Source organism: Antechinus flavipes, chromosome 2 (assembly GCF_016432865.1).
Source record: "Antechinus flavipes isolate AdamAnt ecotype Samford, QLD, Australia chromosome 2, AdamAnt_v2, whole genome shotgun sequence".
Classification (NCBI taxonomy): domain Eukaryota; kingdom Metazoa; phylum Chordata; class Mammalia; order Dasyuromorphia; family Dasyuridae; genus Antechinus; species Antechinus flavipes.
In genome coordinates this window covers 159,577,133-159,592,096 of record NC_067399.1, presented here as the reverse complement: position 1 = coordinate 159,592,096, position 14,964 = coordinate 159,577,133, and positions in this window count along the sequence as shown.

The following is a 14,964-nucleotide window of genomic DNA, read 5'->3' as shown; positions in this document are numbered from 1 at the left end:
TGAGTCATTATTTTAAGGTATTTGGTGGTATAAGGTATTATAAGGTATAAGGCTTGGGGAAGAGTTCAAGTAGCTTTACTCCACCATCTTGATTATGCTTCCACAACATTTCTATTATTCTGTGCCAGGCATTGTTCCAAGCATTTTACAAATATCATTTTATTCTCATAACCTTGTGAGATTGGTGCTCATTTTACAATTGAGGTAACTGAGGCAGGAAGAAGTTAACTTGACAAGGGACATAGAACTAGGAAATGTTTTTGGCTGGATTTTAATTTATTGACTTCGGCCTCAAGGTTCTATCCATAGAACAACCTAAGTGGGAATAGGAAATAGGGGTGTCCTAACAGAACTCATGACTGATGAGACCATTACTTTGGTATCATTTTAACCGCTTTTTATTGTTATTATTCTTATGTGAACCAGGAAAGAACATCTTGTTGTATTTTAATTGAATTATTTTTCTGGTTTTACCAGATGTATCTGTCTGACAAATAGGGGTGAGGGTCGGTGGTTGGAAAGCATGAGTTTGTTAGTGAAGATAGTTGAGTCCTAGAGCCAGATGTGAAAGACAATAGAAAAGAAAGAAGGAGATGGTAATTTCCCAACTTGTGGAGACTCTGAAAATATAGAGTGAGGTTATAGACTTGGCAGGAATAACTCCATGTGTTTTGAATGTTTAGGATATGTCCAGACAGTCTTCCTGCTTACCCATCTTGATAGTTCTTTTCCTTGAAAGGTTGAAATACTTAGCCTTGAGTTTTTTTCTTTTCTTTCCTGATGTTTTAGGACAAAGTCAATTCACCTCTACATTATACTAAGGGAAGGAACTTGAGATCATTGCCATAGTGCAAAGCAAGGTTCTCAGTGAGAAGAAAAGAGGGGAGGTACCTCTTTTATTAAAAGAAATTAATAAATATTGAGCCAAAGACAAAGCATCCAATTGATCCCACTCTATTCCAAATTCTAGTTTACCTTTAAAGCAAAACCAAACAAAAGTTCCTTGGGAGGTAGATCTTTGTGGTTCCTCCAACAATTCAGAGCAGATCTGTGAATTTCCAGGAAGTCCAGACAAATCTCATCTGGGTCTCCCCTTATGGTTTACAGTGAAAATTATTATCTATCCTTGAACAGCTAAATGACTGCCATGGCCTGAACCTGAGGACTAACTGGTAGTTCATTGTTCAGGAAACAAGTTGGGGCAGAATATGTCATTAAAATGTCACTTATTACAATTAGGACTTGGTTGAGTTCTACACTATCTCTGGCAAACTAGCTAGTTTCATTAGATAAGGGGTTTCTGAGGCATGAATAAGACACAGAAGGAGAGTACTTCATTATATGAAAAGCAAAAATCTAAAGGTCTCCTATGAGGCCTAATGTTAACAGGGAGGTCTCTATTTCCCAAGAATTAAAGTGCTCAATTTTTGCAGAAGATTCCCTCGGAGCACTATTAAATGAATTGTTGTTCAGTTATTTTAGCTGGGTTGGACTATTTGTGATCCCATTTGGGATTTTCTTTGGCAAATATACTGAAATCATTAGCCATTTCCTTTTCCAAATCATTTTACAAATGAAAAAATTGAGGCAAACAAGGTTAAGTGACTTGTCCAGAGTCACACAGCTAGCAAGTGTCTGAGGCTGGATTTGAATTCAGTATCTTCCTATCCCCATGACTGGGCTTTAGCCACTGTGCTATCTAGTTGCCCCATTAAATGAATTAGTAGTATTTTGAGGGTTTACAACAAACAACAAAACAAAACAAAAACAATTGCCTACCTCTCAACAAAAACTAAACCCCAAGCCAATTCCCATTTTAGTTTCAGGTTCATGGCTCTTAGTTCCCTATAGGTACCCTACTAGCTTGTAATTCCTTTAGGTTGGCGGATGTGATTTCATCTAATTTCATCTTCCTCATAGTACTGGTCATATTTCTGGACACATAACAGATGACTTCTTTCTTAGGATTTTAGATTTGGCAGAGTGTGAAATATAGATGGTATAATCTTGTTACCAGCCTGTAAAAGGGCAAAGATGAGCCTATGTAGGTCCTAGGAAGAAAGAATATTAGGAACATGGGATGTAAGTACTATGGTAGTCTCATAGACAGAACTTATAGACATATCTTCTGAATTCTCTTTCTTTCTCTCTCTCTCCTTTTCCTTCCCCACTTCCTATTCCAGCTGGCTAGGTGCTAAACTCACCAATCGGCCTGCTGTCAGAGTAGGAGTTAAAGGTCCATCTGAGAGCCATTTAGCAGCAGAATAGCCTTCTTGGATCATTTGGCATAAAGCTGACTGAGGTCAGGAGGCTGAAAAAGGTTTTGTGTTTTTTAAACAATTTAGAGTGCATGTTCCCCAAGAACTCTATTGACTACTGGAAAAGATCTCTTGGTGGAAAAAAATAAGTGTTGTTAGCAGATTTGGATGTAACAATCTTGTTAATTTCTGCTGGAGGGTGAAACAATAAAATTGATTAAATGTCTTCATTTTGGCCAGTCTATATCAGGTTATTTTTGGAAAAGTTTCTGTGAAAGTCCATATATTCTGGGCTCATGTAGAGGAACCTCTCTACTTATATTCTACTCACACTCACATTCTTCTCACAGTCACACATACTAATACAAAAACAAAAGGAGTTTTAGGACGTAATTAATAGAGAAGTCAGGCATTTTTGCTAAAGACAGATTGTGCCATTCTTAAGGAAGCATAATAGTAAGGGGTCTTTTGCTTTTCCTGTATCCCTCATAGTACCTTGCATACTGCTGAGAACTTAGTGGATACTGTATGCTTAAACCCATCCTTAAAATCTTGGTGAATTTTCCCATTTTTTCAATGCCGAATCTTAACTCTGTCTAATCTAAACTATGTTCAATTCTTGGAATGTAAAAATGCTTACTCCACCTCTTAGTTTTCCTGTTTTGTTTCTAGACTAAACTCAAACCTCATCTTCTATAGAATGTCTTTTCTTCTATCTCCCTTTTTCCTTTATCTCTCACTAGTGTCTTCACCTCTCAGTTTGCCTCTATTTGCCTTGTATGTATCTTGTATATACAGATTTCTTACATGTTGCCTCTCTCAATAGAATATAAATCCCTTGAGGACAGGGAGTGTTTTTACCTTTCTTTTTATCTCTAGCACTTAGCTCTGGTACCTGCCACATATAATATGTGATTGTTGACTGATTGATTACTACCACAATTATTTATAGATTTATAAAATCTCAGAGTTGGAAAAGAACTCCAAGGCCATCTGTTTGAAGCTACACTCAAATAAGAATACCTCTACAATTCTGTCAACAAGTCGTTGAGAATCTGTCCTGAGTAGTGGGTCCCATTATTTGCCCAATTAATTTTATAATCACCGAATATAGTTTATATTGTATCTTTTAAGAGCATACAAAGTATATTCTAATATTTTAAAAATAGGAATACTTTATTTCATCAAATTATACAATAGTCAGCTTATGGAAATGTCTTGCCCAACTTTATTCCTATTAGTTTTCCAAAGACTTTTTTTATATGAGGTGAGGGAAGGTTTTAGATTCATTTATTCCACCACAAACCATTATTATAACAATGAAATTGGATGATATTTATTAGTATTTAAAGTTTGCAAAGTACTTTAAGATAGTATTTCATCTATTCCACACAGCTTTGTGAGAAGGTGGAGAGAGGAGGAGAGGAAGAGGGAGGAAAGGGAGGGAGAGGGAGAGAGCGAGGGAAAGGAAGGAGGACAGGAAGGAGGGGAGGACAAGGAGGAAAGGAGGGAGAGAGGAAAGAAGAGAAATGGACTGGAAGGAAGGAAAGGAGAGGAAGAGAAAGAGATGAAGGAAGAAGAAGATGAGAGACACACAGAGAGAGACATAGACAGGCAGATAGAGACAGACAGAGAAAGGGAGATAGAGAGAAGGGAAGAAAAGAGAAGAAGAGGGAGAGGAAGGGGGAGAAGGAGAGGGAGAAAGAAGGAGGGGAGGAAGAGAGAGAAGAGGAGAAGAGAGGAGAAGAGAAGAGAGGGAGAAAGGGAAAGAGGGCAAAGTGAGGGAGAGAGGAAGAGGAAGAGAGGGGGGACAAGGAGAGAGAAGAGGAGAGAGAGAGAGAAAGAGGGAGAGGGAAAGGAAGAGAGGAGGAGAAGGGGAGAGTAAGAGGGAGAGTGAGAGGAAAAGAGAAAGGGAGAAGGAGAAGGAGAGGGAAAGAGGGAGAAAAAAAAAAGGCAGGAAAGAGTAAGGGAAAGGGAGAATTTACCAAGCACTAAATATTGGGCCAGGTACTGTGTTAAATGCTAGGCTATTAATAGAAGAAAGCAAGGCAGTCCTTGTTCTGAAAGATTTTAATTATAAAGGGGGAAAAGACAGCACATAAAGAGGAACTCAGAATAAAAAAAAAATAGTAATTTTCAGAGGCATAATTTGAATCCTATGTCTTGAGTTCTATCTACCTCATGACTTCATTGTTTTTTAGAGATTTCTGGGAGTTGGATAAAAAAACAGTTATAGTTTGAATTATGTGCCTGTGTCACATAGCTTTGTATCAGAGAATGGAATCAAATCTAGATCTTTCTTCTTAATAGGAAATTCAAAATTCTTGTCTTTCTTTGTAGCATGCTGTTTGATCTTCTTAAGAAATAGTTAAAACCAACCTCTGGCTTTTTTTGCAGCAGCCACTGGGTAAGCAGCTTCCTTCCCAAGCTTCCCCTTGGAGAAGCTTCCAAAAGGGAAAGTTCAGCCCAGTCTTTGGTATGAAAATACACTCAAACTATAGATTACCAGACTTTGTGAATGCTTGTGCTTGACCCTTCTCACAGAATCCTTGTAAGTGACTTAGGAGATATACATAATCCTCCTGATTGCTCTCCTTGTATAGGGGGCTGGAGCTATGTAATGTCTGTAGAGGACACCCAGGAAGCCATGAAGGACCCAGGCCTTTGAAATTCTTTCTCTTAGGACAGAAACCATTTGGAGACTCCAAGCTTTGGAGTCAGAATGCTAACAGAGCCTAGGAGTTGGTGGTTCTGTTTTATTTTCTCTTCTGGTCATACTCTGTCTGGAGTCCTGGAATCCATCCTAGGCCATACATTTTAGGAGGAACTACAAGTAATCAAAGAAATGCCATGAAGAGAATGAAGGGCTTCATGACAGGGCAATTAGAATATCAAAGGAACAAACTGAGGCTATTTAACCTGGAGAGAGAAAACTTGTCTATGGAAGAGGAAAAACTCTTGATCACTGTCTTCAAGTGTTTCAGTGGTTAGCATGTGAGAGAGGAATGAGACTACTTTTGTTCATCCCTAGAGATTTGATGGCTAAAAGATACAGAGAAGTAGATTTCAGCTTAATGTAAAAAAAAAATCACAACTTCCTATCAGTTAGAATTTGTCAAAAATGAATGGGTTCCTCCAGAGGGATCTAGTTCCTTATCATTAGAGATCAATTATTCAGTGAATTAAGTACCTACTGTGTGCCAGGCTCTGTGTTAGAGGTGGGGGATGCAAGAAGCAACAATAAAATGATCCTCATGCTTAAAAGGCTTCCATTCTAATGTCAAAAGTATCAAAAGTATATAAATATATAGGAAAGTATTTAAGTATATACAAAAGCATTCAAGCATGCACATATATATATATATATATAAGTTATGTATATCTAAAAAGATATAATTATACATATAAGTATATGAAAAATATGGGTATATACAAAAGTATTTAAATATATATGTATGCATATATAAAAGTATGTGAGTATATACAAAAGTATATAAGTATACCCAAATGTATTTAAGTATATATGTATTTATAAAAGTATTTAAATGTATATATAAAAGTATATAAGCATTCATATAAGTATATACAATATTTAAGTATATCTATAAGCATATGCAAAAGTATAACTATATACAAAAGTATTTAAGGATATATACAAATGTGTATATATATGTATATATATAAGTGTATAAGTATATACAAAAGCATTTAAGTATATATGTGAGTATACACAAAAACATTTAAGCACATATGTGAGTATATATAAAAGTATTTAAGGATATATATATGTTTATGTATACAAAAATAGATATATTAGCTAAAGTAATGCAGGTAGTTATGTAGAAAATACAAATAATAAGCTAGGTAATATAAGTAGTTAGGGTAAGAGGGTACTATTAATAGTTGGTATTTGTGAGTGGGGGAAAGTATTAGGAAAAGTTTCATCTAGGAGGTCATGCTTGAGCTATAACTTCAAGAAAGAGTGAGATACTCTTTGAGGGAAATAAGGAGGGACAGCTTCCCAGGCTTGTGCTAGACCCACTGCAAAGATCCAGAGACAAAAGATGGAACACTGTGGTGAGGAACAGAGAAGAGGCCAATTTGGCTGGACCATAATATTCTGGAAGGGGAGGCTAACAAGATTGGTATAATGACTTTTATTGAAGGTGGCTCTAACCCCAGATCTCTCTTAGCTTAGGTTCTATTTTGGGACAAGATGAGACACTGGCAAGTCATTGAACCATTAACAAAAAGAGGCTCACTTTCTAACACAGTAAGGATATGCAAAAAAGGATACAGTGACAATCTGTTTTGGGAGCATGTGATCTCCCCAGTCACCTTATGGAAACACATCTGATCATCAGGTCAGATGGGCAGGATGATAATCCAAAATCTTAGACACTCACCAAATTTTACAGGCTCAGGGTCCATGTGTCTGGAATTTTTTTAATGCCCTAAGTAACCAGGATGCTGGGACCAATTAAGTCCCAGGAAAAGCGTTGTCTCCTTTTAGGGAAAGCTAATCCCTTCAGACAACCTGTGAATGGAGCACTAGATCTGAAGTCAGGAAGACCTGCATTCAAAGGAAGCCTCAGACCATTTCTAGCTGTGTGACTCTGGGCAAGTCATTTAACTTGGCCTCAGTTTCCTCATTTGTACGATGAGTTGGAGAAGGAACTGGCAAACTACTCTGGTATCTTTGCCAAGAAAAACCAAAATGAGGTCTGAACTCACTGAACAACATCAACAATGACAGTTCCTGTCCCGATATTTCCATGTCAGGGATGCTGGTAGAGATAAGCCCTCTCACAAGGTTGTGAAAGGCTTTAAAAGCAAAACAGAGTCATTTATAGTTTAGAGGGAATAGGAGACCTTTAAGTGATCTTAAATGAACAGGTATGAAGGATGCTTTAGGAGGGATGGACTAGCAGGCCTCCCTCCGAGGCCCTGCCCAAGCTCAGAGATCTCATCATTTTGTCCAATTCATTTCTCTTGGGTTACACTGAGTTGACCACAGTAGTTGTGGCCTGATGCATCAGGTTATGAAAAGGAACAACATTACAGTGGGAAAATGAAAACAAACTCACAGGGCCAGCTTTTTTGGGGGGCAGATTTAATATGAAGATCTGGCAATTTATTCGATCTGGATTTATGTACTCCTTAATCTCTTCTTGCATTATAGGAATGTGGTGTGCTCCTCTAGGAGTGTATAAACATTTATACTGTCCTTTCAAACCCTATCACTTTGATCTCCTCTCTATACTTTCCCAGCAATGCCTGGTGGCAATGGAAAAATGAATTAGCTCTAGTTAATTTGTTTTTCCCTCAGATGCAAGGGTTTTTTGCTCTTGGGGACTTGACTGCGGCATAGGGCTTGAAAGTTGTGGTGTGGCTGTACTTGTATTCTATTGGGCTGAAAAGGCCTGTTGGTACAAAGGGGTGAGACTGGGGTCTGGGGTGGGAGGAAAGGCTTTGTTTTTCTTCTTTAATGCTTAGACCTTTATTGCTGTGGGGAAAGAATGTATCTGGCATCGTTACCTTTTCTGGAAGGCTATTATAGGGGAAATAAAGAACAGAGTTTGGGATAAGGAAAACACACACAAACACTAATGGGATTTTATTTATTTATTTATTTATTTATTGAGTGTTCTAGATAACAGAATAGGTACGCAGATGGTGACTTTTCTTGTTTCTATAATCTATTTTGTTATTGTTCAATCTTTTCAGTTATGTCTGATTCTTCATGCCCTATTTGGTGTTTTCTTGGCAAAGATACAGGAGTGATTTGCCTTTTCCTTCTCCAGCTTGTTTTACAGATGAGGAAACTGAGGCAAACAAGGTTATGGTAAATTAGTAAGTAACTGAAGCCAATTTTGAACTCAGGAAGATGAGCCTGGCACTCTACTATACCACCCATCTGCTCCTGTATTATAAATGGTAACCTATGCTTGTAGCGTCCTTCACTCCATAGCCAGACAACTTGATGGATCAGCATGACCTTAGGAGGGGAAGTGGGAAACTTGTTGATTTTAATTTCTAGTTGTATTGATTGGGTCAGAACTGATCCATGCCAGTTGAAGAGAAGGAAGAGGATTTCATGGAAGGGAAGGAGGGTGAATCAATTTGGAACTGATTTGGAACATGAGCTTCTGTCCAATAGCATGAGTTCTAGGATAATAGTATCCCAGATTTAGAGTTAGATTTGGAATTCCACAGATATAAATTCAAATTCATTTGTTAGCTATGTGACATTAGGTAAGTCTATTAGCTTCTCTTGGACCTCAGTTTCTTCATTTGTAAAATGAGAGGGGTTGAACCAGGTGACTTCTAAGTTCCTTTCCAGATCTAAATTTATGATTGCTTTAACCCTCTTTTTCCTGTCTCTCTAATACAATACTTTTCAGTTCAGGGTTGAGATGCCTGTGGCAAGTATTTAATGGAGTTTCTGAAGTAGTAAGATGGCTATACCAGTGAAACGTGACCTCTTTATTGGCAGTTTGCATGCACCTGGCTTGATGTATTTTAACAAAATTATAATATTATGAGCATATAAATATATAACTATTACAATTATACATAATTATAAACTTAATTTTTTATTAGCAATCATCAGCAAACATACAAACGCTACTTATAATGAATAAAAGACGGTTGCAAGTGAAACTGAACTTATGTATAGTTTGTTTCAAAAAAAGTATATCTAATCTAATAATATAGTAACAAAATTGGTCTTTGTGTGTATCCTTGGTTGAGCTTCTTTTTATTTTGTTCTATGTAATTTTTTTGGTTGCATTTTTGTCACTAATCACTAACTCACTTCTTCTCTCCCCCACCAATTTCCAACCCAATCCTATACAAGCTCCAATCTTGGTGTTCCAGACAAGCTGTAGTGGCTATACTCCTGTAAAACTATCTCATCTCAGCAGATGAGCTAAACCAGATTGAGGGTAATCAACAGGCTTCAAACCTGACAGTGAATTAAAAGGATATCTTCTTCAAGTGTACAAAGACTGCCCTCAGCAGAATGGATGAATGAGAACAACTTTTTCTAATAGCCATGTAGATGGCTGAAGCAAGTTCTATGCAGTGCTTGAGCTTGGTCAGACACTAAAGATGCCTTCTAATGCACCCAGGCCATCTTTACTCCCCACCCCCTTCCCCATTGGTTTCCTGACTTTGATATTTCTGGAAGAGAGAATAAGGCTGATGACTTTGTGAAAATTTGCCTTGATTAAATTCAAATCACGAGCAAGTTAAGACATCATATATCCTATCATGATGTTATTGTTCCTCTTTGAAAACAAAAGAACAATATCCATTTCTATTACTACCATAAAGCAGCAGTCTTTTTGGACTAAAAGTACATTCTGTACTTGTGGTTTCTCCCTTTGATTGATTGATTTCTTTCTGAACCTCCATTTTCAAGAAAATATTTGTATATGTCATCTTTTTCCCATTAGAATTTTTCAGGCTGACCTTTTTTCTGTTTCTGTTTTTATTCCAAGTGATAGTCTTGGTATCTGGCATATAGTAAGCACTTTATTTATGCTTCTTGACTTGACTTGAGTAGCATTGATTATGTCTGAAAATGTATACTTTACTCTGTACCTTTTTTCCAAGAAATAGTTTCATTGTTTCATTCTCAGGCTTCTGATGTGATGATCAGTCAAAATGGTCAAATCCAATTTTCATATATTATTTTGTATACTAGTTACCAGCATTTAGTGCCAAAAAATCTATATGAAGAGTTGAAAATTTGGGCCAATTATCAGTTTATTTGTTTGTATCAAACATCTGAAACATCTGGATATTTGGTGTGAGTTGGACAAACATATTTATAACTGACATTAATTTTTGTAATTTTAATATAGCTCCATAGGTCTTAATAAGACACAGTCATCTTAAAGGTAATAGAAATTTTTTGGTTTGTCATTAATGTCTCAGTGTTTCAGTGATCTGACTTTTAAAATGGGGATATTAATATTGGTACAGGGTTATTGTGGTAGAAGGAATTAATAAACCTTAAAATAATCTACAAATGTGAGTTGACATCATTTTTTTTTTAACAGCTATTCTTTCTCTAGAAGGTTTAAAAGAAGATAAGGAGCTTTGAATAAGTGGGTGAGAAAGTCTAGGTTATTTTGTAGCAGGCAGATTAAAACTTGGGAGTGTTTTTTAAATTTGCTTTATTTGGACATAATAAATTCATTTTGCCCTGTTTTATCACCACTGCAATGACCACTAGCATGACTACTGTCATCATCACTACTATCATTCCTATAACTCAAATTATTTTTATTTTTTTTCCAAAATTGGAACTAAAAGAGATGAATACAATAGACTGAAAACACCAGTACTTTCATTATGCACAATTATAATTGCATAACAAAATTGGAAGCAGAACTTACCAATGATATGCAAGAGTTTCTTTAAAATAAATAGTTTATTTAGTTTTACAAGCATTTATAATCTGTTCATCCTCCTGAGCCCCCCTCCTCCCCAACTGAGCAAATAAAAAACCCTCATCCAAATTTTCAATCTAGGAAAATCAATTCCCACATTGGCCATATCCAAAATGTATGTCTCTTTATGCATTTTAAGTTCATTTCTTCTCTGAAGAATGTTAGTGGTGTTCTTCATCTTCAGAGTTCTGAAGTCTTTCAAAGTTGCTTTTCTTTATGATGCTATAATTGTTATGTTATGCCATGTTATGATGTAAAAACTAAGATGCCAAGGCCATTGAAAATCTTTATTTATGGAAAACTCATTAAATTATGCCTAATAATAAAACATCACAAAAACAACACTGATATTCCAAACAATTCTGAAAAAGGAATGGGTATTCTTAACCGAAATTTTGAAAAGACTTTCCTTGAGTAAGATAATATGAGTCCAATTCTCAGGCTAATTACACTGAAACAGGGTGATTTAAAAAGCTGGTATAGGCTATAACCATCATGGATGTCTGCATTCTCTCACAATATTTGACAGAAAGTATTGAAACATTTCAGTCTCTGAACACAAAAATATATGTGGTAGTCATTGCCCATATAAGAACCCTAGGAGGAAAGAAGGTGCCCATGGAATAACTCATGGAAGAAGCGTCCAATACCACTATGGCAGAAGTGACTTTAGGGAACTATTAAAAATCTATGGGATACCCAGGCATATGTTCTGTCAATAAAAAGTTATAATAAAAAAGATTTAAAAGAAAAAAAAGAAAATCTATAGGAAAGAACTAGATGACAATCAATATCTAGCTCATTTATATAACAGAAAACTTGACCACCGTGTTGTCCAGTTAAAAGCAAAAAAAAAAAAAAAAAGACACATGCAAAATGGAATCTGGAAAACAACATTTTGTCAGAATTTTTGGTTCCTTTCATTGATATGTGAAAACAAAAGCCAAAATGTTAAGACAGTGCAAGAAGTCAGAGCAGTGAGCAATAAACAGTTCAACATCAATGAAAAACTTTACTACAGAGGCTGAGAAGAAAGCAGTCAGAAGAGAGACAGAATACCTGGATAAGGAAGATGTGGAAAATTTCTGGTCATCTATATGGTAACAAGAAATCCAATAAAATGAGAATGCACATTGGATTTAATGAGAAACAGAAAGTTTGTACACTGCTGGCATAATGAATGACAGAACAGTTATATCCAGGGAAGCAATTGAAATTCTAGTTTCTTTAAAAATGGAAAAAAAGAAAAAAAAAGAATTGGAAAGTAATGAAGCTAGATAAGATGCATAATTATTAACTCAAAAACTTTAGAGTGGTACCAAAAAACTCATCACTAGCCTTTTCTCATACAAAAACTGGATCCCAGCATTCTTAGCAAAAGGCATTACATATCTATAACTAAGAGAGGAGACTTTCAATGATCCCTCCAAATATAGGTAAGTTATATACTTATGTACTTTCTAGAAATCATTTACAATTTAAATCATTAACAGAGGTGCTAATCTTTAAAATGAAACAATATATTGGCAGAGAAACAAAAAAGATGTGCTAAAAAGTTTCAGAAGTGTAAAAAGTAAATGTTTGAAATAGATTGAATAATTATTGGACATAATGCCTGATGGTATTTTATACCTTTGTAAAATGTATAACATTTATAACATATTTATTGATTACTTTAAATTTTTTGATTCAGTTTTGTACTCATTGCTCATTCACATGTTGTAAATGGGTAAAATACCTTGAGTATAGTGAGAATACTGATTATTTCATGTCCACATAGAGAGTTTTTTTAACTCAAAAATACTCTGCTAATCCTGTAATGTCAAGAACAAATTGCATAAATTATTGCATTTTTGAAAAGAAATAGCTTAAACACTTAATATTTCTGTTTAGTCTTAAATTCATTATCATCTCTTCTAACTAGAATGAATTGTAGTTTCCAAAATAAAGAGGAAATTAAATAGACATGTCATTAGTCACATGATATAGTATGGATGACACAAATTTATATGACTGCATTGTAATAAAAAATCTAACAGTTGCTTCATTTCATGGAATTTTTCTCCAATAATACGAAACTGTCATTTGGATTTAATAAGTATAACATTCTTAAAGCATGGCAAAGAAATATATAGAGTGAATCCTTTAAGCATGAATATAGATGTCAAATTGAAATTACAAATACCTTGGTAACCTCTAGGCAAAATACATGTAGCATAAAGCTATCAAGGAGAAAACTGTGAGTAATTTAAAGACATCCTGAAATGAAAATCAATGGGGAAACTCATGACTAAAACAAATAATACCTATGCAATTCCAGTCAGAATTGTAAAATGAATCATAACAGATTCAGAAAATATCTTAATGAAAACCTATACAATATTAATGAAACACAGGATCCAATTTCCCAAGGGACTATAGGAAGATTAACCCATTGTTAACAAAAAGGAAGAAAAAAATTGATAGGCATTCTCAGAGCACATCATAAATAAGTCACAAACCTACAGAAATACTCTTGGCACAAGCAAACATTGATTCTCTGAGCAATAATAAAGTCTGCTAAAAGATAGATGCTGTTAGATTTATGGAATATAATAGAAAATAGTTTATCCTTGAATAGAATCTATGAAATGGCTAGTCTGATTCAAGAATGGAATTAAAAGGTCTCAGAGGTAACTTCTATCTACGATATAGTGTTAGGTGAGTGTCCATATCATCCAGATTTATTTATGGAAATGGAGGAGCTTATGGTAGCAATTGAGGATCAGGTCATCACCACCAGAAATTATAGAAAGATTATTACCAAGGAGGTTATATTTATTAATTAATATATTTTATACAAAGAAATAATAGAAACTGTACAACATAACACTGTAAAATATTAAAAAATTAATATCTAGCAAGGCTTGACCAAATAGCCAGGCCTGACTGAAGTATTGTTCATAGATATTTGGATATAACTTTAATCTATAAGAACTTTAAAAAGTTTTTTTTTAATTAGATATCATTTTATCAGACATGTAGAATCTCCCAATTACATGGAGAAAAAGCCTTAAAGATATAGTACTATATATTACTACAATGAGAGGTTAGAGAAGGAAAACATCAAAGGAGGGAGAAAAGGGAAATAGGAGAGAGAGAGAAACTGTTTGAGGACCAAAATAGAATTTATTGAAATTCTTAGTGGCTTAGTAGTAAAGTATAGTATGCTGTAAGAAATCAAAGTTATTTTTTCAGTTGTGTTCAACTCTTTGTGACTCCATTTTTGTTTGTTTGTGGCAAAGATACCAGAGTAGTTTGCCATTTCCTTCTCCAGCTCATTTTACAGATAGAGAAAATGAGGTAAAGAGGGTTAAGTGACTTGCTCAGGGTCACACAGCTAGCAACTGTCTAAAGCTGGATTTAAGTCAGGAAGATGAATCTCAGTGCTCTAAGCTCTAGCTGCCCATACAAATAAGTATCAGAATCAGGATGCAAATCTAGGTCTCTATTGGCTCTAGGTTCTGCATCCTTTCTATTTTAACCACGCTAGACCATGTGGACAGTAACATTGTTATTTTGTAATTTTGCTATTTTCTTTGGATTCAAGGAGTACTAATAATAGAACTATGATCACATGGGGGACATATGAAAAATTTTAATACTAGATAGTTACTATGTATAAAAAATGTGAGAACCACAGGTCTAGAAAGTTAGCATGTTGCTGTATAGAATGTGATTCTGGGATGTTTCCTTATTCTTAGTGGTTGAACTTAAGCTCATGTGCTCTGTAGAAGATCTTTAACTCATAAATGCTGCACAAAATTCCTGGCTCCAATGATACATTAATACAATATGTCTAACAAATTTCCAAGCATTACACAAATTGACTTCATGCAGCATTTGTGGGCATCATTAAGCTAAGTCCATACCACTGGGACCTCATTGTTTCCATGGTAACTAATGTACCGCAAAGTGGGGAATGCAGAAAGGAGCTTGACAAAGGACAAAAAAATGGCACCATACATGTGGCATAAATAAAATATGCAATCATGAGAGGAGGCACCATAAAGTTTTAATTGCTGCTTGCTTTGGAAAACCTGCCTATCTGACTCACGGTCTTGCTATTCCTAGTCATCAAAATGGTATAGCATTCTTCCTCCCTCCCTTTACTCCCCTAGCAACATGTCTTCCCTGCTGATGTTGCAGAGGTGTCTAGAAACCTATTAATGCCCGTTTCTGGCAAAGGAACCAAATGGAATGTT